Raw genomic sequence first — 17000 nt, forward strand, 5'->3', positions numbered from 1 at the left:
TTCCCTTTCCCTCAAGAACCACTTATCGGCGACGATTTCATCGCCGTTGACGTTATACGGAACCTCACAGCGACGACGACGGCGACGCTGACGGCAGAAATCTGCCTTGGAGTGTCCATATAATTGCTATCGCAATAAAATAAAGAGAATGAAATGAATTTATTCGTAAGTCATAAATACATGTCATATGCAATTATGAACACCATTTCAGCGGTCTGAACGCAAATACCAGCACGCGAAGTAGTACGAATGACCCTGCCGAGCAGTATCGCCAGCAGTTTCCCACGGCGCGACCTTGATGCGGCCTAATCCACTTCTATCGCAGCGCCGCCACAGTATTTTTCCACGTCGGGCGCCTCACTGCAAAGCATGCGCCGCCCTAGCCGCTCGTCCCACTACACCGTATTTCTAGTCGAAGCGCAGCCATTACCGGTCATGAGCGCAGCGCATGGATGGAGTAAATGGAGAAAGAAAGCTTCTCGTTCCACCATGGTGCAGCGTAATGCGCTGCTGCTAGGCGGCCGGTTGAGAACATGCGCGCAATCATGGATGGACGCAGTGCCATATTTCGGCCACGTGATGAATTATCTTACCTGTCATCGTTTTACCAATTCGCCTTTGAAGAATCAGGAAGTCGCGAACGCGCTTCCACCGCGCTGAAAGCATTAATTACATTGATTTAGGTAAGGAATACAATGGAATCCTTTGGTTTGAGATGACTTCGGTCTTTCTGGAATTTTACATTCTGTTCAAACAGCGCACAATACGACGGAAGAAGTAAAGCGAAGTACACAGGAGTAGCACTGCTAGCTTCCAGCTGCGCCGGGGCAATAGGTTTTTCATAGTAGACGCGCGAAGATAACTTGCTACACGTTACATGCACACAACCAGAAAGCCCGAGCCCGGCCTGGGCGCGCGTCAAAATACCTGATCCCGGCCCGGGCCCGGGTCAAAAAGCACATGCCGTACCCGAGCCTGGCCCGAACCCGTGAAACAACTGCCCTACCCGGCCCGGGCTTGCGGGTAAGCCCGAGCCCGTGCAGTGCTCTAACACACAGCATAAAATCTATCAAACTGAACACACAAATCCTACAATAGAATGTGAGAGGACTTCTCCGTAATCTTGATGATATCACAGAACTCCGTCATAAATATAAGCGAAAAGTGCTGTCTCTTCGGGAAACATATCTAAAACCTCCACAAACTTCCTCAGACAATATGCTACCTTCCGTAAAGACCGTGATAATGCTGTTGCCTCGTCCGGAGGTGTAGCAATAATTGCAGAGCAATGTGTTGTATGCCAGAATCTCTCTCTTCAGACACCACTAGAGGCGGTGTCCGTGCGTGCAATACTTTTCAACAAGTTGGTAACAATCTGTTGTATTTACGTACCGCTACACTATAAACTCGGCAAAACGAAATTTTACGCGCTAGTTGACCAGCTCCCGGAACCATACTTTATTGCAGGTGAAATTAATCCTCACAGCCCTTTGTGGGGAGACTCCCGGTGTGATGCCAGGGGTCGGCTTATAGAGAAATAATTGGTAACCTCTGGTGTGTGTCTCTTTAATAAAAAGAGCCCACCTATTATAACATCCAACATAATTCATATTCTTGTATAGATTTAGCGATTGGCTCTGCTACCCTCCTTCCTTATATAGAATGGAATATCGTTAAGAATCCATTTGGCAGCGACCACTTCCCTGTGACGTTGACCTTTATAGAGGAACATGAGTCCACCCCACGCCCCCCTTTGGAAAATAACATCAACTGCGAAGGTTTTGAAGAGTCCACCTACGTAACACACGATTTTATCAGCCATTTTAGTATTGATGACGTAGTAGCGTATTTTACCGGTTTTATACTCGACCCAGCTGAAAAATTCATTCCACAAACAAAAGGTTTCTCATGTAAAAGACGGGCCCCCTGGTGGAATGAGGAGTGCAGGCAGGCACGAAAGAAACAGAACAAAGCGTGGGGCACACTGCATCGCTCCCCGACTGTGGAAAATCTTATGGAATTCAAACTGGCAAAATCCCAGGGAAGGCGTACGCGGCTACAGGCAAGGAGGAATAGCTGGGAGATGTTGCTCTGTGGCATAACATCCTACACCCAAGAGTCCAAAGTATGGAATGGCCTAAGAATGCTAAAGGGGTAGAAAACCCACCCATCGCCTTTAGTTGACGACCATGGGAATACCTTGGAAGACCAGGCCAACGCTCTGGGTGAGCACTTCGAGCGTGTGTCAAGCTCCAGGCATTACACAGAAGCATTCCTAAAATATAAACAAGTAGCTGAACTTAAGTTACTGGATCGCAAATGCCGACCGAATGAACCATACAACTGTCCATTTAATATTGCCGAGCTGAGAGCTGCCTTGAGCGTACGCAGCAGCTCTGCGCCGGGAGCTGACAGAATCATGTATGACATGATTAAAAACTTACACACTGACACACAGATGACACTTCTGGGCCTTTTCAACTCTATCTGGGCTGCCGGATACATCCCATCCTCATGGAAGCAAGCTATTGTTATTCCAGTTTTGAAGCTGAGTAAAGACCCTTCCTCGGCAGCAAGTTACCGCCCGATAGCTCTCGCAAGTTGCCTGTGTAAGCTTTTTGAAAAAATGATTAATCGCGGACTTATACATTTACTTGACCCGAACGATATGCTTGATCCCTATCAGTGTGGTTTCAGAAAAGGGCGGTCAACAACTGGTCAAATTGTGCGCATTGAAGGACACATCCGTGACGCATTTGTACAGAAAATTTTATTGTCGATATTCCTTGATATGGAAAAGGCGTACGACACAACTTGGCGTTACGAAATTTTGCGAGACTTGTCGGGAATGGGCATCCGTGGAAATATGCTAAACATAATAGAAAGCTGTTTGTCTAAACGTACCGTCCGTGTGAAAATCGGCAAGGTACTGTGACGTCAATTCATACAGGAAACTAGTGTACCCCAACGAAGTGTGCTCAGCTGCACACTGTTTATCGTGAAGATGAACACGCATCGTGCTTCACTACCGCCAGCTATTTTTATTCCATCTACGTAGACGACATACATATAGGTTTCAAATCCGGCAACCTAACAGTGTGTGAGACAAGTACAACAGGGCTTGAACAAAGTGTCTCAGTGGGCAGACGAAAACGGATTCACAGTGAACCCCCACAAAAGTTCTTGTGTTCTTTTCACCAGGAAGAAAGAGCTTGTTGCAGATCCCACTATCGAAATGTATGGACAACAAATACCTGTGAATAAACAGCACAGGTTCCTAGGCATCATACTTGATGCTAAACTAACTCTTACACCGCATATAAAATATCTCAATGTGAAATGTCTAAAAACAATGAACTTACTGAAAATTTTATCTCACACATCCTGGGGTAGCGACAGGAAGTGTTAATTGAATCTTTACAAGAGTCTCATTTCATCAGGACTGAACTATGGTAGCGCGGTATATCACTCTGCCGCCCCTAGTGCACTGAAGATGCTGGATCCCGTCCACCATCTAGGTATCCCCCTGGCCACTGGCGCTTTCAGAAAAAGCCCCATTGAAAGTTTATACGTCGAATCAAATGAGTGGTCACTCCATCTGCAGAGAACATACACCAGCCTCACATATTTCCTTAAAGTCCGCTCTAGTCATCAGCATCCGTTTTAATTACCGTTAACGATATGACGTGTGCTACACTTTTTTGTAATCATCCCTCTGTAAGACAGCCTTTCTTAGTGCGTGTCAGGGAGCTTAGCGAAGAAATGGATGTCCCACTCCTCGAACATCGCTTAATGCCTTCAGCCAAGCTGTTACCACCTTGGGAGTGGCAGGTAGTGGCATGTGATATATCCTTTGTAGAGGTTACAAAGCACGCTTCAGAGGTCGAAATCCGAATGCATTTCCTAGAATTACACTCCAAGTACTCGTGCACAAAATTCTACACAGACGCTTCTAAATCACATGCCGGAGTATCTTATGCAGCCGTCGGTCTGTCCTTCTCGGAATCCGGCGCGCTCCACCCAGGAACCAGTATCTTTACCGCTAAGGCCTACGCAATATTGTCAGCTGTAAAGCATATAAAGAAATCAAAACTTCAAAAAACTATTATATTTACAGACTCCCAAAGCGTCGTAAAAGCCTTGAAGTCACCCTGTAAACAGAAAAACCCTATTCTCATTGAGCTCTATTCTGTTCTTTGTAGAGCATATGCAACTAACCAGCATGTCATTATATGCTGGGTGCCTGGGCATAAAAGCATCGAGGGCAATGTTCTTGCCGACCAAATGGCCACATCAGTTACATCACCCGCTATTAACCCTACAGCTGCTGTTCCTGCAACAGATTTGAAACCTTTCTTGCGAAAGAAACTGCGAAGCCACTGGCAACGCTTGTCGGACGCAGAAACAAGTAATACGCTTAAGCTTCATTTGATTAAGCCGCAGTTAGGTTACTGGCCCTCCGTAACGAAAACCCGGCGAACTGATATCCTATTGTGTCGTCTTGGAATAGGACACACGTACGGCACCCACAATTTTCTATAGAACGGTAATGATCCTCCAACCTGTGGTAGATGTGGCGAGAGGCTTACCGTCCTCCACGTTGTCCTGGAGTGTCGCGAAGCCGAAAGAGAAAGAAGCACTTTCCTCTAGCATATCGCTATTGTGTCCCTCTACATCCCGCTATGTTTCTTGGTAAAGAACCACTTTTTAACACCAAAGCACTCCTCGCATTCTTGAATGATGTTGTGCTACATGTTATTAGCCCAATAAGTTCACAGCGCATCCTCTCTCCAGAGGATGTGGCTGTGATAGTTTCGTATAGCACATGCCTCCAGGCCCTTGTGTCTCAAGGGCTCTGTTTAGGCGCTTGTGCTTCTTGCCAATTCTTGCATCTGTAATATTTGGTAAGTCGTATCATTCTTTCGCAATGCGTTGTTCATGTCTATAGTACACATCATTAGTCATTGCCATAGTCTTATTACGTATAGATTTTACGCACTTTACAGCGACAGTTTTTAGGCCCCTTTACAGCCATGCCACATCTAATGTTCATATAATTGCCTATTCATATATCACTAACAAACCATTACCATCGTCTTGGCGCTCTTTGGCCACATCTGGCCCTTGCACCAATAAACCACCATAATCATCATCATCATTATCGTCGCTCTCCGTGAAAACGCGCGTCCCTCGCGCGCTTTCACTCGCACATACAGCATACGGCACACGGCGACGATTTTATTGCCTTTGGACTTTATACGGAACCTCACGGTGATGGCGACGACGATGGCAGAAATCCGCTTGGAGTGTCGATATAATTGCTATCGCAATAGGCCGAGCCTAGCAGCAGGCAACGACGAAAAGGCGTTAGTGTTTGTGCGCGCATTCGGGCCTCTTTTCTCCCATGGCGCGCGCGATGCCCTTATCTCTGCGTAGGCTCCGCAGTTCTGTCACAGCTCGGCGTAGCGTTGGGCACCGTAAAGCTTCGCGCGTGATTTCGTTCCTTCTCCTCCTCCGCAAGTAAAGCGCCGGTGGTATCTTGATGTGCGTGTGTGCGCGTCATTGCCTTTCCATGTGCTGTGCCAGTGGTGGTTAGAGGGACCGTTGAGCTTTCTTCATGGACCATCTGTAAGCGTGAAAAGCGTTCGCTCTATCCTTCCCCTTGAGAGAGGGTGTTCTGGACTCTGTAAAGCGCGCCCCCGCAAACCAATTTCGGCCTTAAGCTTTTGAACAAGCGTCACTGTGTGTCGCTCTGTGACAGGAGGTCTGTAGAGCTCACCGATCCGTAACGATATATTAAGCCTTTTGTTACTCGTTACGCGGATCGCCTTTCGTCTCTGCCTGGGCCCCTCCATGCTGGTCGAGCTTCAGACCGCCAGTCCCACGCTTCCCCCATGGTCCTTGGTGGACGGTCCTTAGCAACTGGTGCCAGTGGTGTGATCCGACCTCACTGGTTGTCTGCGTGAGATGCAACAGTGCGTCGGGACTGTCAACGCTGGATTCTTGGCTGCGAGGTTTGGTGAGTGAGAGACCTTTCTCTACTGTGAGTTTTTACCTGGCTTTTGAAAAGTGTATGTAACAAAGCAGGTAAAAGCTGTCGATGTGTGTGAGCTTCAACGTAGTACTGTGTGTACAATGGCGAAAGCAGCACTAAGGTATCAGCCATGAATTTGAATGAGTTGCGAACACCGCAGTTGTTGGAGCATCGAAGGAGTTGCGTCTAGATGTCCGCGACTCACTCGAAAGCCCACAGTTGATGAGAGCTATTCAGGCGTCGGAGGCCGACGATGTCGAACTTTCGGAATGCCTTGAGACTTCGGAACGCCTTGAGACGTGATCATCATCATCCGCCTATATTTAGTTCCACTACAGGACGAAGGCCTGTGATATCCAATTATCCCTGTCTTGCGCTAGCTGATTCCAACTTGCGTCTGCAAATTTCACAACTTCATCAACCAACATCGTTTTCTGCCGTCCTCGACTGCGCTTCCCTTCTCTTGGTATCCATTCTGCAACTCTAACGGTCCACCGGTTATTCATTCTACGCATTACCTGGCCTGCCTGCAGCTCCATTTTTTTTCTCTTAATGTCAACTGGAATATCAGCTATGCCCATTTTCTCTCTGATCCACACCGATCTCTTCCTGTCTTTTACCGTTACGCCTAACATTTCTCGTTCCATTGCGCTTTGTGCGGTCCTTAACTTGTTCTCGAGCTTCTCTGTTAACCTCCAAGTTTCTGCCCCATGTGTTAGCACCGGTAGAATGCAATGATTGTGCACTTTTCTTTTGAACGACAGTGGTAAGCTCCCACTAAGGATTTGGCAATGCCTCCCGTATGCACTCTAACCCAATTTTATTTTTCAGTAAGTTTCTTTCTCCTAATCAGGGCTCCCTGTGAGCTATTGACCTAGATAAACGTGCTCCTTTACAGACTCTAGAGGCGGACTGGCGATCCTGAATTCTTGTTCCCTTGCCAGGTTATTTAACATTGTGTTTGTCTTCTGCATAATAATCTTCAACCCCACTCTTAAAATTTCGCGGTTAAGGACCTCAATAATTTGCCGTAATTCGTCCCCATTGTTGCTGAATAGGACAATTTCATCTGCAAACCGATGGTTGCTGAGATATTCGCTGTTGATCCTCACTCCTGAGCCTTCCCAGTCTAACAGCTTGAACACTTCTCCTAAGCATGCTGCGAATAGCATTGGAGAGATGGTGTCTCCTTGCCTGACCCCTTTCTTGATAGGTAACTTTCTACTTTTCTTGTGGAGAACCAATGTAGCTGTGCGATCCTTATAGATATTTGCCAAGATATTCAGGTATGCCTCTTGTACTCCTTGATTACGCAGTGCCTCTATATGACAATTCGGGAGAGGACAAAAAAAGCAGAAAAGCGTAAAAGTGCAAGGCAAGAGCGAGAGCGTCAAGACCAACTTGAAAGGAAGCGGCTCGACACGGAGTTGGAACGCGCTCGGGTAGAACGTCGGCTAAGTGAGGCGCCCAGCGCAGGAAAACGGGTATTGTTCAAAATGACAGAGCTAATGCGGCCGTACAAGCTTGGAGACAACATCGGACCGTTTTTGGTGAACTTTGAGAGAACCTGCGAGAAGCAAGAGTTTTCCTGTGAGTCGTGGTCACCGCACATAATCACTAGACGCCGGATCTTTATTCATTAAAAAAGCGCGTTTTAGGCGCCAAATATAGGCAGGCAAAACAACGTTTTAGGCCTCCAACGTCGTAAATATAGGCACAATAAATTTGTACATAAATACAAATAATTTCAAACGAAGACGTGCGCGGCCTATATGTACGATAGGAAAACAAGAAATGTTATTGTCTACCATGGCACAAAGGCGCCAACAGTTGAACATAGCCGTGTAATTGTCCCATAAAACTGCTGCACTAATGACGATCAATTGGCTTAATTCAATAAGCACACTGCTCATATTCATGTTCAATGGCCACTGTACTCGAGCGTCGCATATAGTGAAAGAGGCATGAAAAATAATACTTGAAATAAAGCTGGGAATACTGATTAAAAAAGCGGTACTTAATGTCTGCCTGACGCAATTAAGACACAACAAAACAGAGAAATAACAAATACAAGAGAGACTACGATTTTTTAAGAAATTAGCGTATTCTTACATGAGGACTGTTAGGCACAACTCTTGGCAATTTTCTCATATACAATGACATTGTCTGAATTGTACAGTCAAGACGTCCCAACACAGCCAGATACACTTCCGCCCATTTGAAGTGCACATGTTTGAAGAAATTTGTTTGGAGAGCACGCGGAACGTAGTCTAAGAATCACTGTGAACATTGTGGAAACAATAGCGAACTACCACCATATCCAGATGTTTGGATTCAAAATTGGGCCTCTTGTCACTGAGAATGATTTCGTACGCTGAGAAGGAACGCCAGACGGCGGTGAACACCTTAAAAAAGTAAATTACAAACAAAACAAAAGCCGCGTGCACATCACATTTTTCTTTCTTCTTTTGCCCTTCACTCTCCTTTCCCCTGACGGCTCTCCGCGGTTTCGCATTCGCCAACCGCTCGCGCAATGTCAGCGCGGCGACGTATGCTGGCCAGCGCGTCCCATTTCAATGTTGCTAGCAGTTTTTTTCCTGGAGTTGGCTGAACTAAAGGACTATATGGTTGAACCCCATAGAGTTCCGAACAGTCAATGTGTCCCGGTAACATGAATAACGGTGTGTAACTGCACTCGAAAGCGAAACTTGAGGCTAAATATTGTTCATATGGGCGCCGAATTTGAAAATAGGCATTTATAGGCATTTAGGCACAAACGCCAAAATAGGCATTTATAGACACTATAAAAACACTATAAAAGCCCTTCTGAACCTCCAATTCATGCTCATGTATCAAAGTGGGGCGACTGGAGCGCAAGGAACAAAAAAGGCATTTGCCTAAAATCCGGTCTCTATATTAATCACATTGATACCTGCACTCTTAGTCAAGTCCCGTATAACATCCGGCACATATGGGGTGTTGTGGTTCCAGCGTAAAGTACGGCATATAAACGAACTTTCAAGCAATATTATGCGTGACAGTAGCTGCGGCGACAGGATAGGCCCGCTATATGCAGCCTTGCAAATATTGCGCCGAAAAAGCTCGCCAAAGCGTTGAGAGAATGTTACAAAGCAAAAGCTGCAAGGAGGTTTGAGGGAGAAGCTTTGAGGGAGAAAGAAAAGCGAAAAGCAAAAGGAGAGAACGAAGAGAAAGAGGGTCGTAGCCTTTGCGTTGCTTTGATAGCAGAGGAGGAGGAAAGACTGCGTCGGTCGGCAAGGGTCGAGAATATTGGCGCTGAGCCATGCTCCCTCAAGGGCTGCAGCTTTCCTTTCTCATAACGCCAAGCTTTCCTTTCTCATAACCAACCGCTTAGTAGTGAGAACATGGCGTAAGCCGGCGGACGAGGCGATTGTTTTCGAGGCATTTATCGTCATATATTTGTACCGGCGACGTTATACGACTGTGTTCGTGTTGTGAAGTGATCTGTCCGCGTCGATGGACGCTCTCGGTGATGTCAGTGATGTTCAAATCCACCTATATTACCGGAAATTCCAAGATGCCACTCCAACTTTGACAACTCATGCGAATACGGCAGCCACACGGGCGATCAGCGGTGGCGGGCCTCCATGTGCGCTCGATCGGCGGGCCCAGGAATGCGTGCTGTAGAGCTGCAAACGTGTTGATTTGGTAGGTCGATTTTTTCTTCCCATACGCTACACTTACTGAATGCTTAAATTCTACCATTGCTATAATATGAGCCAGCAGATAACGAATCTCGGTGATGTAAGTGTCTCAACGGGTAATACTAATGCGAAGACGCGCATTGAAGTTTTGGCGTGTAAAGTAGATATAACTAACTGCAAGCGTAGCTCCAGCTCCGTTTCGGTTTCCTCCAATTGTATGATTGCTGGTAATTTTGTTGTTCTTGCGTAGCCAGGTGTCCATTTGTTGAAATTTGATACAAGAATTTTCACTAGGACTTGCGTATTGTAGGGCCGCCAGTAATCGCGTGTAGCGTTTTAAGCATGAAATACACCTTTGCTTTTTTATCCCTTTCGTGAGCATTGCGTGTATAATTCATTGCATTTCGTAGTTCCAGTTGTCAAACGACGGTTTTATTTTGAAATATTTACTGGCCTGTTACGTACTTTCCTCTGTGTAGTGTGTCGATTGCGTAGGTTTCTGGCTTTCCTGTTCAATGCGTCGAGTTCCCTAAAATTCAAAGGCCAATTTAGCTCGAAGCTTGCGTGACGCGACCATAATCATTTAACTCCTACAACGCCACAGCTCTAAAGTGTCGGTTTGCACTAAACGGAGGATTTGCCACAATATATTTGGAGGCGAGCAGTACACTCGTTACTTGTAGAAAGGGCGAAGTTCTCTGCCACTGCCAAAAATTCAGTGGCATGATCTGTGACGCCGATCATAGCAGCTTCAAGTTTTATAGCAGACTGAAAAGTCTGTTAACAGTACTTGCGTCGTTTCATAATGTTGTCAGAAAGTAGCACTGCATAGCTAAAAAACAATAAAAGAAGCAAAAGAACATAAGTTTGACATTTTGCCTTTGTGTAGTGATTGCTATGCAGTGTATATTTGCGACTATGATATACCCACTAGCCCCAAAATATGCCCTAATAAGACCTTTTTTATGAGCTTATGCTTCTAGAGTTATCAAATTTGTGCATTTTCTTTTTATTCTCGCTTAACTGAATTTTTTTCTATACTGGATTAAAACGGGAGGTCGAGACTAATAACAACGCCACCAAAGAAAGCAGAACCTTCGGCTCTCCAGTGGAACTATGGAGTGGATCACAGCACCGGTAAGTGAAAATCAGGCCCAGAATGGTAGTTCATAGCAGTGCGGAAATATCATATGCTTATGAAGAAGCACACGAAGAAAAAAGCTCATATTTTGCCAGCATTAAAGTGGTATGGGCCTCGGAAAGAGAAGTGTTTAAAATATTACTCGCATGCAGATGACATTGAAGCACTTACAGGATCTGTAATATCACTACAGATAGACACAAATTCGAGAGCCTTTCACTAATTCCTGCTGATTTCGCAAAAGCGGGAAGTCGATGAGTTTACGCGAGCGTAAATGCAAGTGCAACTGAATGCCAGTCAGTGTGAGGGATATAAATGAGTGCTATCTGCCAATGTGGCACAAAAAATTATTACCTGCAAGTGTGAAGAAATATGACTGTGAAATAAACCATAAGCCCAAGCACGTTGAGTTGATTTGGAAGAGGCCAAGTACATGTGAAATGTGTTTGTGCATAACATGAAGAATGCAACTGAACGTATTTTTCTCTCTTTGCTCAGAGCATTATGTGTGTTCGTCCATTGTCATTGCTTGATTACTTTGTTTACACTGTGTATGCGCTCGTTGCATTCAGAAAGAGGGATGGTGATTAGTGCTAATAATGCCAGTGAAACTTCAAATGCAATGCTGTAACTGCAGAGGTCGGGCACATTCGCATGTCATTCACAATCTCTTTTGAGTTATGCACATGTGAAGTGTGTGATATAGAATGTTCAGCTTTCTGTAGTAAATCATGAACACCTAGTTTTATAATGCTGATACTGTTCAATGTTGTTCGAGGAAGGAGGAAGAAAGATAGGAAGACAGGCAGGTTAACCAGTCTAAATACAAGCGACTGTGCTGAGCAAGGGGTACAAAGGGAATGAAAGGAAACAGGAGAGCCGAGATTTGAAATAGAAAGGAAGAGAATGTGTGCGCCTCAATGCGAAACCATGTACTACGTAGTACATGGTTTCGCATTGAGGCGCACACATTCTGTTCCTTTCTATTACAAGCATGTTTCTATTTCAAGGATGTTTTTATTACAAGGAGTTACAAGGATGTTTCTAGGGCGAACGGCAAAAAGTAGGAAAACAGTTGCTAGGATGTTTCTAAGAATTAAAAAACGCCCTGCTTTTAATGTTTGAAGGATGTTCATTCATCGTTTCAAGGAAGTTTGTAAATGAAATTTTAATTGAATATCGGTGGCCAATAGTCGACAGGATGTTGGTATGAAGTACTTAGGAAGTTTAAAAACGGTTTGAGAACTTTCAATAGACCGTTCGTAGGTTTTAGTAACAATTGTCTAAAAAAATTTAATTGAAAGTTACTAGAATTTTTTGTAAGGGGTACAGCAACAACCCACATGTCAATAGTAGGGCAATGCAAGGGTGTTGAACACAGTCTGAACAATGGTTCTCTCCCCCAACAAGGTGCAATTAAGCGCAGTCAAGTGTGGTTTTTTAGCCACACCACAATGAGGGGAGGGCAGACAAATAAACGAACTCGGATCGTTATCTCGCAGCCTCAGAAGTTTACGGTTAACATTGAGATGTGTTTCGTGCAAGATCAGTAATATATTGGACTCGAACAGCTAGTGAACAAAACATAGCCATAGCAGGGCCAAAGGTCGAAGTTTATTTCACTACAGTGTTTCAATGTTTCCGTTTTTTTATATTCATACTTGAAGCAAATATACATTGTGTGGTGTGGAATGCGGGGAAAAAGCTGTGATATAAACGCAACTTGACGGACCCCACATCCCAGCTATACAAGGCAGAAAAGTGACAGCATTCGTGAAGTCATGTAAACAAGTAAATATAAGCACATAAATACATTGTGAAATTGGTACAATAAGAAATATAATTATAAAAAAATGCAGAAAGATTTGCACTCCTCTAATAAAAAATGCAACATTTTATGCCGCATTTATTGCAACAAAAAACACAACAAGAAATACATCATGTCAGTAAAGAAATATTGGTCATAGCTAGTCGCGAAAGAAGGCGCAGTCGGTATAATGAAAAATTGAATTTGTTAAGCATGTCTGGCAGAAAAATCAATCACAGAATCATTCAAGTATAGTTTTGAAGTAGCTGTATAGATCCACACCACGGCGCTACGTCACGAAAATGCGGTGGCGCTGTCGTCGGAATTTAGTTTCGCTTGGTAGGCACTCCGCCGCCGAGCCGCAACCCGTGTCGCGCCTACCACAGCAGCCGCTGGGTTTCGCGGGTGGTTGTGCGGTTCCATCTGTGAGATCTTTATTCTACGATTTTACAATGAAAGAAACGCAGTATGTGGGTGAGCTGAGTTGCGTCGAAATACGCAAGAGACTAAAGTTTTCATAGGTTTCCTGTTGATGAAAACAGTCGCAAGCAATGGGCCGCCGCGGTAAAAAGCGAAAGTTGGATTATGATACCAGATAATCCATTATGCGCAAAAGATTTCGTAACCATTAATCTTCTCTTTTATTTTGATTGGCATGCATTACCCGATATTAGGATCGTTACGATCTTAGGATCGTATACGGTCTTAGGATCCTTATTAGCGTGCCATTATAATTGCTTGCCGCACTGTGGGAAAGCTAGATTAGGATTAGCCTTGAATGTAGGTCGAGCGAGCAGATGCCCCACAAAACACGTCACATTCGAATTTGTTTTCATCTCAAAGAATTGAGCCACCAGCAGTGTAAATATCCTATCACGTTCACATACGCAGGCAGCAGGGTCACAGCTGCGTTTATTGCAGTGTGGAAGTCCTAAGTGCGCCTAAACGTGTCAGTTAAATTGCGAGCGCGAAACAAAATGTACAGTGTTGGTACAGAGTTGGAGCGATCGGACGGCCGCGTACAACAGCTATATATAGCTCACATTGCACGGGCCTACACAGGTGGCGTCGCCGTAGGGCCGGTACCTTGCCGGTCCCATCACCGAGGCGATCACTTCTATCGCCGCTCACGGCGACGTAGAAATCGGCTACAGCTTGTTTTTAACATAAAATAGTTCTTAATAGAAAAGCAATCTCGAATTTGCGCGTGTTTCGTAAAGCAGCGCCCAGTACTAAACCACTGGAGCGATCCGGAGCAACGACCCGACGCCATTTCGTCTCGCAGACGGAAACCGAAGCACTGGCCGTCTCAGCAAGGCGGCTCGGCTGGCTTGCAAGTACTAGGTTTCGTTTGTTATTCGCACCAACGACACCTACAAAACCGATTCATTTAAGCCCACGTTAATCGTGTTGTCGAAAATAAGCGCACAATGATGAGCAGCAGGCCAGGCCGCAAGCGCTGTCGGCCGTCACTGCGGCGGTCAACGAGCTAGGCCTAGCGTCTCGTTCGGCCGTATCCCGATGGGGGCGAGATGCAAGAACGTGCATTGGGTGCACATTAAAGAGTCTCACGTAGTCAAACTTCATCCGGCGCCCCCGTTGCTGTGTGCTTCATAATGAACTCGTAGTTTTAGCTCCCCCACCCCATTAAAAAAAATGCGGCATCCGAGCGTGCAAGCGGTGGCGGCGAACGTGGGCGGAGCCTACGCGACGTCGCTATAGCGCCTAAAATATATCGACGGTGCCTACCGCTGTTTACAAACATGGTGTAGATCTATACGTTGTTCCCTTCGATCGAAACTGAACGGCTTTGGTTTTTAAGCAGTTGATTTGTAGAAAGTTTACGGTCGACCATGCATACAAGTCAACTAATGCCGCGTATGCTGCTGAAATAAGGTCATTTACGTCCACCTCCAGTGTGGGGTACCCAACCGGGCTCAGTCCTGGTTAACCTCCCTGCCTTTCATTAAATTATTTTTTTCTCTCTCTCTCTCTCTCACCTGTGAAAAACAAGGAAGTGTCATCCGCCTATATCACATATTGGATTGTCTGGTTTATGTTAATAATGTCGTTGACATAAGTAATAAAAAGTAGTGGCCCCAATATACTACCTTGAGGAACACCTTGAGTAACTTTTTGCAAAGATTATTGTTCTGTGTTTATGCTTCCACACTGTAGCCTATTGCTAAAATAACCGGTAATTAAATTCAGTGCATTGCCTCGAATGCCGTAATAGATTAACTATTGTAAAAGGGTATTGTGATTTATCCGGTCAAAGGCTTTAGAGAAGTCAGCAAATATGCCTAGTGTAAGTTTCCTGTCTCTATATTACCTAATATAATTTCCTTATGCCGTAGCCATGCTACCTCTGTCGACAGCCCTGATCTAAAACCATACTGAGCCGGCGTAATTACCGAGTGTTTTGTAAAGAAGTTCGATAATCTTATAAATATTTGTTTTTCTATAGGCTTTGAAAACAATGGTAGAACGGATATGGGCTGTAGTTTTTCAAATCATTTTTGTCTCCTCCCTTAAACAGTACTATAACTTTTGCATGCTTCATACATTGTGGGAAAATACCGGTGCCTAAAATGAGGTTATAAATGTATGTTAAAGAGACGACTAATATATCTATAACAAAACAGGTTGGAGCCATCTTTAAACCGTAAATATCTCGCGATTTACATTTCGTTAGTTTTTTGAAAACACACATAAGCTCACATTCATCGGTTGGGGAAAGTTAAACCGACAAAGCTACTTGTGCGCACATGTAATGTAGTGCAGTGTGGTGCCACTGACGTGGTCTACCAATGAAGTAAGGTGATTATTAAATTTCTCAGCCTGTGCGTTGCCCAAGCATGTTCGATCGCCTTCAGTTACCTCTTCTACGCTAAAATTGTCTTTATGTAATGCGGTAATTGAATTTAACTTGCTCCACATCTCCTTAACCCCTGCAACACACTCGAACATGCAAGAATAATAATTGCGTTTCGCTGTTTTCATAAGTTTTGGTAAATTATTTCTATACTTCCAGAAGCAGTGACTGAGTGAAGCAGTTCATGGAATTGTATAACATTGAGTGGAATTTCTTTTTTTCTTTCAGGTTCGATGGTCACCTGGAGGTTCAAGAGTCATCAGCACAAATAACTCTTAACTATATGAATGATATCTAATGTGTTTGTCATGACGGAGCAATTATGTCAAAATAAAACACATATTTAAAACACTTTTCATCTCTTGTTAGCAATGTATACACAAGAAACTTCATTTGGATCTCTCTGCATTCACCGAACCACTGCGGCATGTATACCGAGTGTGCTCCAGAGGACAAAATATTTTTTATGTGTCATGGCTCCCGAAAACAGTTCTTCAATTCAAATGCGTACGGGGTGTGTTCGAAAAGAAACCAAACATTTGCTATAACATCTTTATTGCTTATTGCACAACATTTTAAGCACTGTCCCCCTCAAAGTAGTCCCCTCTTCTAGCAATACATTGTTCCCATCATTTCTTCAATTTTTGGAAAACCTCCTGGAACGCTTCTTCTGGGATGGCGCGTAGGTCTCGCGTCGCATTGTCTTGAATCTCTTTTATGGCTTAGAAATTACGTCCTTTCAACGTGGCTTTATGTTCGGGAAGCAGGCAAAAGTATTCTGGGGCTAGGTCTGGAAAGTACGGTGGATGAGGCACAATGAGAGTGGGATGTTTTCCTAGATAGCTGCAGACAAGGAGCGACGCGTGAGCTGGCGCATTGTCATGATGCAACAACCAGTCTGCGTTTCCCAGAATTCAGGCTTCTTACTGCGCACAGCATCCCGCAAATGCGCTAGAATTCCTTGGTAGACATCCTTGTTTGCCATCTGACCACGTGGTACAAAGTCCTGATGGACAACGCCTTTGCAGTTGGAAAACATCATAATTGCCTCGATCTTTTGCCGACTCACGCGTGCTGTGTTTGGTCGAGGAGATCGTTAGGCCACCCACTGGGACTATTTTACCTTCGTTTCAATATCACAGCCATAAACCCACCTCTCATCGCCTGCTATTATGTTGTTAAGGAAGTTTTCATTGCCATTGGCTGTGACAAGCAGTTCCTGGCCGATCTTGGCACGAATTTCGCAATGACTAGACGCATCTCAAGTTTGTCACTCACAATAGGATGCCATGATCCTACGCTGATGCCCACTTCGTCATCTAGTTCTCGAACATTTAAACGACGATATCCACGAATTACAGCGCGTACTCTATCAACATGGTCATCATCTGCTGAGGCGGAAGGTCGTCCAGGCTTGGGATCGTCACCGACCGACATTCTGCCCAGTTCAAAATGCTCAA

This window comes from Dermacentor silvarum, chromosome 1, assembly GCF_013339745.2.
Source record: "Dermacentor silvarum isolate Dsil-2018 chromosome 1, BIME_Dsil_1.4, whole genome shotgun sequence".
Classification (NCBI taxonomy): domain Eukaryota; kingdom Metazoa; phylum Arthropoda; class Arachnida; order Ixodida; family Ixodidae; genus Dermacentor; species Dermacentor silvarum.